Genomic DNA, 13049 nt, shown 5'->3' with positions numbered 1-13049 from the left:
CAGGTGGCCAGGGTGCCAGCCAGCCCTGAAGTTAGCATATGTTTCATTTGACACTTCGCTTAAGGCCTCACCTAATTCTGAAAATGTAATTGAGACACAGAAATTTGGGGGAGAACTCAGGGGTTGGAAAAAGACAGAACTGGGTTAGAATCTCCATGCCTTCTTCCTATTAGGGCAAAACAATTATGGAAATGGAGCTTCAGTCTCTACATTTGTTAAATGGGGGTAATGAAACCTACTTCACAGACTTTTGAGAATCATAAAAAAGGCATCACCTATGTGTGTGTATGTATATGTCTTATTATATCTATATAGGACAATATCTATATCTATATATCTATATTTACATCTATATTAACTTTAGAATTTCTTAGCTTGGGTTTGTATTTCAGTGTGGTCACTTACAAACTATGTGAGCAGGTTACTTAACTACCAGTGATTGAGAATGAGACAGGATAATGGAGGAGGAGGATGGTAGTAAAGGTCAAATGGATCAGCCTCTAAAAAGCTTACAGAATTTGCTCATGACCCTGGGGAAAGATGGGACAGACCACTCAAGAGTAAATGGGACTTGAGACAAAAATTAAGTTCATTGTAGAAAAACAAAGGTATATTTCTTGCAGCCCTGAATTTGTGCAGTGAACATTACCTGGTAATTTGGGTGAAAAGGTAGTAGTGGAGATAACTGGCAAATGTGGAAGGAGATAACAAGACAAACCTTCTGTTCCATTCCTGGTCTAATAATCTCATTTTACAAACCAGTCAACCGAGGCCCAGAGAGATGAAACAAATTGTTCATAGCAAACTAGAACTCAGGTCTTCTGGCTCTCAGACCCATGCTGCCTCCCAAAATAGTTTTGTTATGGTTTTACCAAAAAATAAATTAATTAATTAAAAAAATTAAAAAATAAAAAAAAACACACAGAATAGGAAGGCCATGTGACCATGCTCTGGGTTAGAATGAACCAAAGCATTGAAGCTGAGCCATTTTCCCAAAGTGCAATTGCTCGAGGGAAGAGTCTTCATGGGAAAGGCAAAACCAAGTCTCTACATTTCATCTGATTCCTGAGTTATGTCTGATGACACATAACCAGTGCATCCTAACTGGTTGGCCTGAGAGATTTTCACCTATAGAGTACACTTATATCAGGTTTGGCTCAAGCCATGATGGCCCAGGCTGATGACTATCAACTAATTGCTTCAGCTCTGTGGCCACTCCAAAATCTTTCAACAGGGTACATTCTTAAGTTCAGATTGCCTGTGAGAATCTGTCAATTAGCCTATCTTGAACTGATCCAAGTGACATGGGGTCATTTTCTAATCTAAATTATTGTGTTGCATAAGACTCCTTTGGCTGCAGGTGACTGAAACCTGCTTTGAACTAACTTAAATAAGTGTGCAAGTTTCTTATAAGGATGCTGGGTCTCACTCAGGGACAGTATTAGGACTCCAGGAGATATTGGAACCAGGGGCTTGAATGCCATCGAAATATCTGCCTCCATCTTTTATTCCTGAGCCACTGTGTCCTTCCTAAATTGAGGAATCCTAAAGAAGGAACTCACTGGCCTGTTTGGGTCAGGAACTCACTGCTGATCAGATCAACTTGGCTAGAGAAGGTGAGTCACAATAGTGTCTCCGTCTCAGCTTCTATGTAAGAGTGAGGTGGGAATAGATAGGCACCAAGTGTTAATTTTAGTATTTACTAAGTGTAGGGCTCTATACTAGGTTCTAGGAAACAGGAAGCAAGGGCAACCAAAAGTTGGAGAAGAATCAGATTCCCCCTCAAGGACCCTCCCACCCTGGAAGAGAAAATGACATAATACAGCCTAGGCACTGCCCCCACCATGTTGGGTAGAGAGAATAAAATTCCATCTTATACAGGGCTTGGATTCCAAAATTAACAAGCAAAACAAAAGAGGTCTATAGTTAAACGCATTTGCCCTAAATACTTGAATCACACCCCACACAAGATTCTCGCGGCACGAGAGACAAGCAGAGCCAACACTGACTTAGACAACTCAGGTCCACATCTCCCACCTTTCACTCCAGGGTACGTGCTCACTGAATAGATGGGCAGGCAAAATCACCCCCACTGTCAATAATCATCTCTCTTCTTCTCGTGCTCTTTTACCAAGCTTGCGGATTTAAATCTATGGAAGTTAAACACACATAGGATGTGACTCATTAATTTACCAAAGCCACACAGCACCAAGTTTGAGAACCAGGATCCAAGTCCAGGGTTACCTGACTTTTCAGTCCATGATCACACCCTTACACTGGGAAGGCTGCTAGAATTACTTCATGCTGATTTTCTGAGCCTTTTAAAGATGGAGGTCCCCACCTTCTCCTCCTTGGAAATCCCTGGTCCCCAGGATGGAGCAGCACAGAGCTCTGCTTAGGTGGGTCCACATGTGTAGGATTGGGCTGGGCTAGGCTGGGCTGGGCTGGGCCAAGCTGAATTGGGAGGTCATCTGGACAAGCACAGGGGCACAACGATTCTAGGGCAGCTGGTGGGAAGCCATTCATTTTCCTACATTGTATATGCTATAAAGGGCTTATCAAGGAGATGTTTACAAATGGGGAGCCTTGCTGTTTTTAACAGATTAACTGTAACATATTGATTCAGTGACCTGACAACCCATTTCCATGAACTGCTGGTTTACATTTGACTCTTTTCCTGGTCGGTAGGCAGATAAAGAGGCCACCAGGTTGACAGGGAAGAGGCTGGCCATGCCCAGAGCTTCCATTAAGCAATTAAGCATGGGCTCTGCAGGCTCTGATACACCCTAGGATCCAGCCAGAACTCACACCTCACTCTTTCCTACATGGTCACCGAAACCTTCCACCCAACCCTGCCTAGGGCGATGTTCTGACCAACTCTGTGCCAAGCCTCTGCTCCAAACAACACAGAGGAACATTGCTGTTGTTGCTTTAGTCAATCAATCAGGTTGCAACCACGTTGGACAGGCCAAAAGGCCTCCAGGGCAGGTCCAATTATATTTTCTGGTCTGGAACAGGAAAATCTGACCTCTAGGGACATTAACTTGCACGTACTGAGCCCTAATCCGTGTCAACTGTTGTCACTGCTTTGATCTCATTTAACCTCAGAACTACCCCAAGAGGTAGGTAGTATTCTCTTCATTGTTTGGGTAAGAAAACTAAGACTCAGAGAGATTAGGTTAACCAAACTGATGCAATTTACAGGTGGTAATTTACAGACCCACTCAGGTCTGTCAGATTTTAATGTATTTTTTTTCACAATACCACGTGGCCTAATCCAGATACCCTTCCTGTACCTGTATTGGCAGATGCATTTGGATAACTACTACACTGCCCTTTCTAGAACTTCAGTTGGCTCAGATGTCCTATAGCCATGTTTTTCACTGAAGACTAGGATGCTCCCCACCCCAAGGAGGGAAACTTGGAGAGTCTAAACCAATGATTCTCAACCCTAGATGCTCATCAGAGCTCTTTGGAGTATACACACACACACACACACACACACACACACACACACACACACACACGTGTGTGTGTGTGCACAACAGGGCCCCAACTGAGCCCAGTTAAATCAATCTCTAAGGGTAGAACCTAGACATCTGTATGTATTTTAAAGACTCCCCAGTTCAATCTCAGCCAGAGTTGAGAATCACTGGCCCTAATCATTTCCCTTACCACTGGTCTGGGATGAGCATCTGATAAAAATTCTGGCCAACAAAAGGGGTGGGAAGTCTTCTGGACCCCTGGGCTTTGAGGAAATTATTCTTCTTTATTTAAAAGAGGCATGGGATGGAATGGGCCCCCTTTTCTTTTTCTGACCTTTGGATTTCGTGCTGTAAAGATGTGATGCCTGGGGTTATTGCAGCCATCTTGAGACCACAAGAGAGCCAACCTAACAGCCAATAGGCTGAGGATGGCAAAGAAGAAAGGTAAGAATCTGGGAACTTGGTAGCATTTTTGAGCAGCTTAACCCCAGAATCACCTTACCCTGAGAATACTTGTTGTGAGAGGTGACCGATATTAATTTTTAAGACCCTTTAAGTTGGATATTCTGTTGCTTGCAGCCAAAATGATCTCAACAGATAACACCCCCTAGTGAGCTTCACCTGCCTACATGCCTGGGCTATTTCTAATAGGGGCAGAAGTACATCAGCAGCTGGGGCCCACCAGACAGTAAGGCCTAAACTCAGTCTTGCTGCCCAAAGGACTAATAACTAAAGCGAGCCCTGGGTGTGTCATTAAACAACTAGTTACCATGAGAGCCATTCCAATAATAACCATGACATTTATTATGCACTTACTTCATGCCAGGAACTGTGTGAAGCAAAGTGCTATAAGTATGTCATCTCATTCCATCCTTATAAGTACCCAGTGAGATAAGTATTATTATCTATGTTTTACACATTAGGAAACAGAGACCCAGAGAAGCTAAGGAATTTGACCAAGTTTGCATAGCTACAGAGTGGCAGAGACTGGATGCTAACCCCAATCTGTCAAACTCTCAAGATTTTTCTTAGTTCCAGGAGACCATGTTGTTTCATTTCCCTGTGACTTATGATGTTCTGTGTGCTCACACATTCACTGAAGTGCTTAACGATGCGAATAAAAGGCATTCATCATTGTAATCCCTAATGGAGATAACAGAAATATTAGCAAAGGCTGAAGTGAAAACAGTTCAAGTGAGGCCTAATTTTTCCAAGGCCAAGGGATAATTTACTTTATCACAGCAAAGAATTTTATTTGACAAATGCACACTTTATCATCTCTGGTCTGCTGAAAACGTAAGTTTACATTTTTCCTAGCCATAAAATTAAAATAATTTTGGCTCCAAAAACGTAGAAGAAATCCCATTCTAGGTTCAAGCATTTGCCTGGAAATTTAAATGCTAAATATGGAGCTTGAATAAACACCATTCCCGTCAGGCAGGGCAGACTCCTGAGTCAATCAGAGCAGGGTTCAAATCCTAGTCCTGCCTCCTGCTGACCAGGTGACATTGGACAAGACGTTTCACTTCTCCATCTCAGCTTCCTGATCTGGAAGATGAGAATCACAACTCCCACTGCAGGCCTGGGATGAGGGTTAAACTAGATACCCTACGTAAACTGCGTGGCAAAGGAGATGTGCTATAAAGCTTGGTTATTATGAAAAATATGTACAAAGTGCCTAGAATGGGACCTGGTGCAGAGTAGCTCCTCAAGAAATCTTTGATGCCTTCCCTCTCTCTTCCCTCTCTTGTTCCTCATCATCAACAGTCTTCAGGGGTGGGCCTTCAAAGAGAGTACCGAAAACAAACTAGACCAGGTCCCCTCTGTTCCTGGTTGTGGGAGGAGTAACGAGACAGCACCCACATCTTGGTTCACTCAGCTTCTTGTCAACTTTTACAGCATCATCCCTACACCTCACCCAAACACAGGGCAGCCAGCCAATCTGTGAGTGGGCCACCTGCCAACTTGGAAGACAAATTTGAGAAAGTGTCAGAGGATTGGGATAAGGGACAGAACAGGCGGTAGAGGTGGGGTGAGAGGAAATGGTTAAGCTGGCTCAAGAGCCAAGGGTTTTGGGGAAGCTGGAAAGAGAAGGTCCCCCACTCTCAAGTTAGAAACAAATGAGGGGATTTCAAGAGAATCTGGACTGCTAGTGGGACAAGCAAAACATGCGGCCTCAGCAGGGCATTATCTAACATGTGGGGCTCTATTGCTGCTCTGTAAGGGTTGGTTAGCCAAAACTGGACTCCAAATCACACTGAGAAAAGCAGACAGAAAAGGCCAATAGTTCATGTACATGTTTAGAATTGTTACAAGTTTTTAAGGTCCTCCCCAACCATGATTAGAGTTTCAGTTCAGCCCCATGGAGTTCTCAGGGCAGTCACCATAGTTATCATCCCCATTTTACAGATTTGTAAACTGAAGCTTCAAAGCTGGCAATATGTTCTTTGTCATATAAGGGAGAAGTAGATACACAGAGAAATTAGCTTGTCCGGCGGTTCCCAAACAGAATCCAGGACCCTACATCTGGGGTGGAGCCCCAGAATCAGTATTTTTTTTAAGCTTCCCAGGTGATTCTGATCATAACCAGGTTTGGGAACCACTGATAGCATCTAACAAACTCACTGCAGATAAAGAAATGGAGCCTGACAGAAGTGGAGGAATTTGCCCACATTCACATAGCTGGTTAGTGGCTAAGACAAGGTCAGTAGTCTCTTAGCCGACAGTCTCCAGGACAGAGCTCCTCCCAGCTCACCCACTGGGCTGCTTAGTTGCTTATGACAGCCTACAATACAGATGGGTTTTATTCATTCAATAAACCTTTATTGAGTGCTTCTTCAGTGCCAGGCGCCAGGGAGATACAAACAATAGGGTTGTTGGCCTTAGAACCCTGGGTGGCCTGGTGGTACCCTAAGCTCAGGGCTAGTGCTTCTAGCTCAGGGCCTCTGGTGAGGCTGTGGTGAGATGAAAAGCTGGAGGATTCACTTCCTTGTACAAGCAAAGGGCACAAGAAAGCTTGGTAACTTCTGTTTGGCGGGGGGGGTGGAGGGTGGGCAGGGGGACTTATAGGGAGGACTGAGGCTTCAGAGGAAGGGAGAGAAAAATAAGGAAAACAGAGGCTCCTTATATGGGAGGTGGGTTACTTTTGTTTTAATAAGCCACTTGTGTGCTGTGACTTTATACAATTCAAGTTAGAATAAACAATTCTGAACTAAAGCTTTCTAAGGATATTTACTGGGTATAAGAAACAATTTGACATCACTGAAATATGTTAAGACCAAAATAGAGGCACCAGGAAAACATCCCTGTAGGCACGAGTCTTCACTACCACACAGAGATCATATCTGCCTTTGCTCACGGTTGCTGGTGAAAGTCAGTCCACACCAGTGCCATGTAGAGGACTATACAGGTCAGAGAACCCACTACATTTGCATGAGGAATTTATCGTCTCTAATGCTGCCAAGGTCATGCGGAGGTGGGCACTTTCATTTGCCATGAGCAGGATAAGTTGTACAACATTTCTGAAGTGCAGTTTGGCAAATTTTATAAAAATATAAAATATTTTCAAAATACCCTTTGAACCCAGCAATTCTACTTTTAGGAATTTATCTCAAGGATAAATATATAAAGGAAAACATAGAAAGAGATACATAGGATGTTCAACAAAGCATACTTTATAATAATAGTGAAAACTCGAGGGGAAAACAAATGCCCATAGATTGCAGAATGACTAAATTATCCTGTTACACACTTGAAAACCATGAAACCATTAAAAATGGTGATGTGTATTTATGTTTATGGATGTGGAAAATGTCTATAACATCACTTTTATTGACAAAAGCAAATTTCAAAATGAGTTATTTAATATAATGCAATTTATTATAAGTATAGCTTCTGGAAATATGCATTTATGCATATTTGGAAGATGGTTTTTCACCAAAATGTCAACAATAATGAGCAGGGGAGGGGTGATTTTAATGTCTTTTATTTTTCTCTGTATTAAGTATTTTACAGTACTTCTATAGTCAGAACAAATGATAGAGTTATTTTCATTTGCAGATTAAAATGTTTAAAGAAACTAGGCTAATTCCAACCTGGTTTAATAGAGACTGCTAATATTCATTCATTCTTTATTTTTACAGGCTCCCCTTGTAAATATATATTCATGTAATTCATTTATATATTCAGTCATGAAAACAGTTGTTCATTCATTTGAAGTTGTTTAATAAGCACCTACTGTGAATGAGTCACAGGAATGGTAATAAGTAAGTATAACATGATAGCTAAGTGGTCAGGCTTCTGAGCCAGGCAGACCTGGGTTTGGATCCCTGTTCCACCACTCCCCAATTATACAGCCTCAGACAGGTTATCAAACTGCCCTGAGCCTCAGTTTCCCTATCAGAGATAATACAAGTACCCATTGTATTAGTCACCTATTGCTATGAAGCAAATTACCCCAAGATTTAGTGGCTTAAAACAATAATAATGATTTATTATCTCTCATAGTTTCTGTGGATCAGGAATTTGGGGGCACCTCGCCTGGGTTCTTCTACCTGGAGGTCTCTTGGTGAAGTTGCAGTCAGATGAAAAGCCAGAGGGTTCACTTCCAAGCTGGCTGCATCAGAGGGCTGGCAAATTGATAGCAAGAATCATAGGGGCCATCTTAAAGGCTAACACATATACCAAATGAGAAGAGGTTTATAAAGGGCTCAGTATATCTGCACTGCATCCATTGTAAGCCATGGTGATGATAAAGAGCACATATAACCTTATTCACAAATGAGCCTCAGGAAACAGCCCAGAGACATTAAGTGGTTTGACCAGTCACACAGTCAATTGATTCTTGAGCCGGGAGAAGCAGCACATTTTCTAACTTGTCTCTACAGGGTCCCTTTTTCCCTGCAGGAAATCCCAGTGGAGACACAGAGGTGAGGGACCACTTGCTAGAACAAAGTAGTCACCAGAGTTGAAGATAAACAGATGTTTCAGAAGGAAGGATGGGGAAGCTGTCAGAGGATTCTGAATGTCAGGCTGAGGAAGTCATTTTCCTTTGAAGGAAAAGGGCATGAGGAACCACGGGGGGTTTGGAACAAGAGTGACTTAATTCAAACCTGTGCGTCAAATTCAGCAAGCTGTTGGAGCAACCCAGGCATCAGGGGATGAGGGCAGCAGCAGTGGAAAAGGAGGAGGGGCCCGTGGCTGAGTCCAATCCGTGTGCAGCCTGCGGATCTAGGTTAACTAAGGATTAAGGAGGCTGGGTCACAAGGCTTCCATGAGAATAGCTAGCTGAGCTGGTACGTGTACAGCGCTGACGATACTTGCCTCCCTCGGCCCGAACACCAGCCCTGAGTCTCTTTCAATCTACAGTGTAAGAGACCTAAGAACATTCAATATGACTTGGAAGCAGGGCTTTAAAACAAATAGCCTGCCTTTCCTCTCACTTCCAGCTCTCCAGTGTGGAAAACTGATGAAATGAAGGGCGAGACAGAATGGAATGTATGTGGTCTGAGCTCAGCCCAAAGGCCCTGCTCTACTGAAAGGCTCACTTCCTGGGGATGAAGGTGCTGGGAGGGTTGTCTCACTCAAGGCTGTCAGGCCAAGCCTCACTTCCCCTGTCAAATCGGTTCTGACCACTCCTTCACCCCTGTCTGGAGGCACTGAGCTGCTCTCAGCACGCTGCCCACCATTTTACCAGGATGGATTCTCTCCTGATACCTAGGATGCCAGGATGCCCTGCTAACTTGAGGGCAGAGACTGTGTCCCTAGGCACATCATGTCCCGAGGGCTTAGCCTGAACACTATGATTCCGCTCTCCAGAAGAGTTTGACAAACAATTTTCTCTCCTAATTTCATCAGCTTTACATCCAGACACTGAGGTTGTGATCTAAAGCGCTGAATTCATCCCATCAATAGGGTTGCCATTCATATCACAGGTCTTATAGATTCAATCACCCATTTTCCAGGATAATTAAGTGACCGGCTCTAACAAAACAGTGTGACAATTTTCTAGAAGAGGGAAATAAACCAATGTGAGAAAGGAACGTGTTTTTTTTTTTTTTAATCTAATTGGCACAACGATTCTAATATAGGGCTTAGCAGTAGCCTTATCCATACAGATTTTATTTGGCCAATATAACTTTAAAACTTGGATTGGAATGGCTTTAGACAGGCACATGCTCTCCAAATCACTGCCCACCCCCTACTGTCTTATGCTCTTTAACTGCTTTGTAGTCATTCATTTACCTACCTAGCCCCTGATGCCATATGAGTTTGCAACCCTGCAACATGACCCAACACTTCATAAAGCATAAAGCAGGGGTTTGCAAGGTTCTTTCTTGGGCTGGATCAAAATCTTCTTTCTATAGCTTCTATCTATCCCTCCTATTTCTGGAGTTCTATAAGTTCTATATTGGAAGTTACCTTTTTCTAAAGCGTGGTCTTTCACCTATTTGGAGATGACCAACAGAGTATCTCTCAGGCCCTCCCTTTTCCATCTTAAGCATACTGCCTTCCTTCAACTATTTCTTATGACACTGGATCCCCTCACCATAATCAGAACGTGCCCTCTTAAAGAGGGGCACCCATAAGAGGAAAGATAATGCAGGCATGGTCTAATCTCTTCTAATTCAAAGTGTAATCCAAAAGCCAGCAGCATTAGTATCACTTGGTAGCTTGTTATAAATGCAGAGCCTCAGGCTTTCCTGGTGGCGCAGTGGTTGAGAGTCCCCCTGCCGATGCAGGGGACACGGGTTCGTGCCCCGGTCCGGGAAGATCCCACATGCCGCGGAGCGGCTGGGCCCGTGAGCCGTGGCCGCTGAGCCTGCGCGTCCGGAGCCTGTGCTCCGCAACGGGAGAGGCCACAACAGTGAGAGGCCCGCATACCGCCAAAAAATAAATAAATAAATAAATAAATAAAATAAATGCAGAGCCTCAAACCCCACCCTAGAGCTACTAAATCAAGATTCTCCAGGTGATTCCTATACACAAAACAACTCAGAGAACAGAGACTCTTTTGGTATTAACATAGCCTAAGATCACGAGTCAGTCTTTTAAGAGGCAATTATATTGTTGATGCTGATTCCTGTTATCTGAAATCCCTGTTTTTTCACGCACTGCTAAGCCACATCTTCCTATACAATATTAGGGTTTTATTGAAGCATTTAACAGTCTGATTACAGAGTCTGGTAACTCTGTTTGATGAGTTATACATGTACCTAGACTAAGATTTTAAGGATAAAACACATCACATTCATCTCTTTGATGCCAAGCAAAGGCCCTGATACATGACAGTTGCTTATGTAAGAAGTAACAAAAAAATAAACTAACACTTGCCAAAATGATAAAGGAAACTGAGTCACGCTGTTAAAACGATTCGTGGCGTGGCGTGATCTGGGGCTCAGTGTCGGAGACTGGGATTCTCCCCACTTCTCACCTCTGCTCCCTCGGGGTCAGCTCTGTACTTGGGCAGGGTCGCCCTTTGTGTCCTCAAGACGGCTGCCAGTGTTGCTCAGAGCTACAGCCTTCTCAACCTAGTTCAGCGGGCAAAGAGTCATTTGGAAACTTGAGGGGGTGGGAGCTTTCTTCTTTTCTCTTTTCTTTTTCAGAAACCTCAGCAAATGTACCCTCCAGTTTCATTAGCTCGGATGGAATTAACCACTCATTTCTGAGCCAATCCCTGAGGCCAAGAGGAATTAATATCCTAATAGGTTTAAGCCAATGAGAATCTACCCCTAGAGCCGTGAGAGGCTGAAAATGGAGGAGGGCTCCATCAGGAAATCAGGAAACTGTTGCTGGGAGAAGTGGTGACATGATGTTGGAGAGGAGGCCGACAGATGTCTGCCACAATGCTCAATAGGTCTGCATTTCCATTTCCTCTGAATCTTGCGACTGTTTTTCAGGATGTCCAACATTATAGCAATCACCAGAATGGGTTATGGCCAGAAAACTTTTCTATTTTTAAACGGCACACAAATTATTATGCCCCATCACATTGTTTCAGTGATCGACTTTAAAGGGCCCTGGCTTACCTCCTCCTGGAATAATAAAGCAGTCACAGGAGGAGTTCTTTGGGCCACTCCAAAAACCACTCCAGAGTGGTTTGCCACACATAATAGAGGGTGCATTTGAAAGGCAGCATCCAATGACCAGTTCTGGCTGAAAACTTTTGTGTTTTCAAAAGTTCAATAAGCAGAAGTGACCACAATGTGTTTGAAACTTTATAGCATGCGTCTTCAGGAGACAAAGTGCCTAAAACTAGATGGAAAGACTTGTAATTTTTTAAATTAAAAACTGTAGACAGGAGAGGTAACAGTCAAAGTAAAATAAGCATGAATCCTACGTTTTTGTTTCAAAAATAAAACCCGAGGTATGGGGAAAATTGTAATATGGAATTCAGAAATCTGCTTTGGCCATATGCTCTATTGCATGTTCACTGTGCTTGCTTTCCTTGAGCCAAAGGCTCTCAATGACTGGTCAAGCTTAGAGAGGAGAGACATAAAACCAATGAGACCAAAGGCAGGGGAGGTATTTTTCTGTCCTTACCTCAGCGATCAGAGGGCAAATTTACAACCACTGGCCTCTCTGGACACACAGCTTGCTGGTCTAGATGGTCGGTGTGAGAAAGTGGTGATGGCCAGTGCTGGCCATCACCACTTCTCAAAAGAACAACATAACACCCAGGCCTGGTCAACCCCCAGGAAGGTCAGTTGTGATCTTCACAAATGGAAGGCAACCTAATTCGGTACCCAGCCTAGGCCATCCCACCTCAGAAATGGTTTGTGTGGACCCTGGCTTTACCACTTACTCGAAGAGGGACTTGGTGTAATCACTCACTGCCCACTTCGATGTCCTCATGTGCATGACAGGAACAGTGATAACCTTCTCATAGATCGGGGTGAAAATACAATAGCTCATGTGATAAGGGCCTGGAAATGTCCCGGACAGAGCAAGCTCACAAAGGCCATTCTCTTGCCTGCCCCGTTCAGGCCCATTCGGTGCTCTGACTTTATAAACACATAACTAAAGTATTTTGGTCTGATCATAGACCCTATATAATTTCTCTCAGCCTTCTCCAGATGCCTGTACAATCATATATATGTGTTAAGTTATACCTTTTAGTACTGCAATAATTGGGACTGAAAAAAAAGAACTTTTGAAAACTCTTCAAATTTTCACATACATATATAAATGACATGAAATGATCAAAAGGGCATGGCCTCACCCCTTACTGAATGTAAAGCCTTGGGTAAGTTTAGTTCAGTAGTAGACTTCAATCAGTCACAGCTTTAAAACAGCAGCAACAATAACAAACATCTCTCCCACTAGACTGTAGGGTCCCTGAGGGTTGAAATCTTTTACTCAACTTTATATTCTGCTAAAGGCCCTAGCAGACTGACCAGTATATATTAGAAAGATGTTGAAAGGAAGGATAAACTGAGCTATCTTGAAGGGCATGCCACCTTGAAAGGCTTAAAAAGGCTGCTTAGTTGCTATAAAATGAAAAATACAGAAATCAAAGTAATGAAAGACTGGACTCAATGTCTAACAAGTACAGCAGTCACGATT

The sequence above is a fragment of the Delphinus delphis genome, chromosome 5 (genome assembly GCF_949987515.2).
Source record: "Delphinus delphis chromosome 5, mDelDel1.2, whole genome shotgun sequence".
Taxonomy (NCBI): domain Eukaryota; kingdom Metazoa; phylum Chordata; class Mammalia; order Artiodactyla; family Delphinidae; genus Delphinus; species Delphinus delphis.
This window is presented reverse-complemented; position numbering follows the sequence as displayed.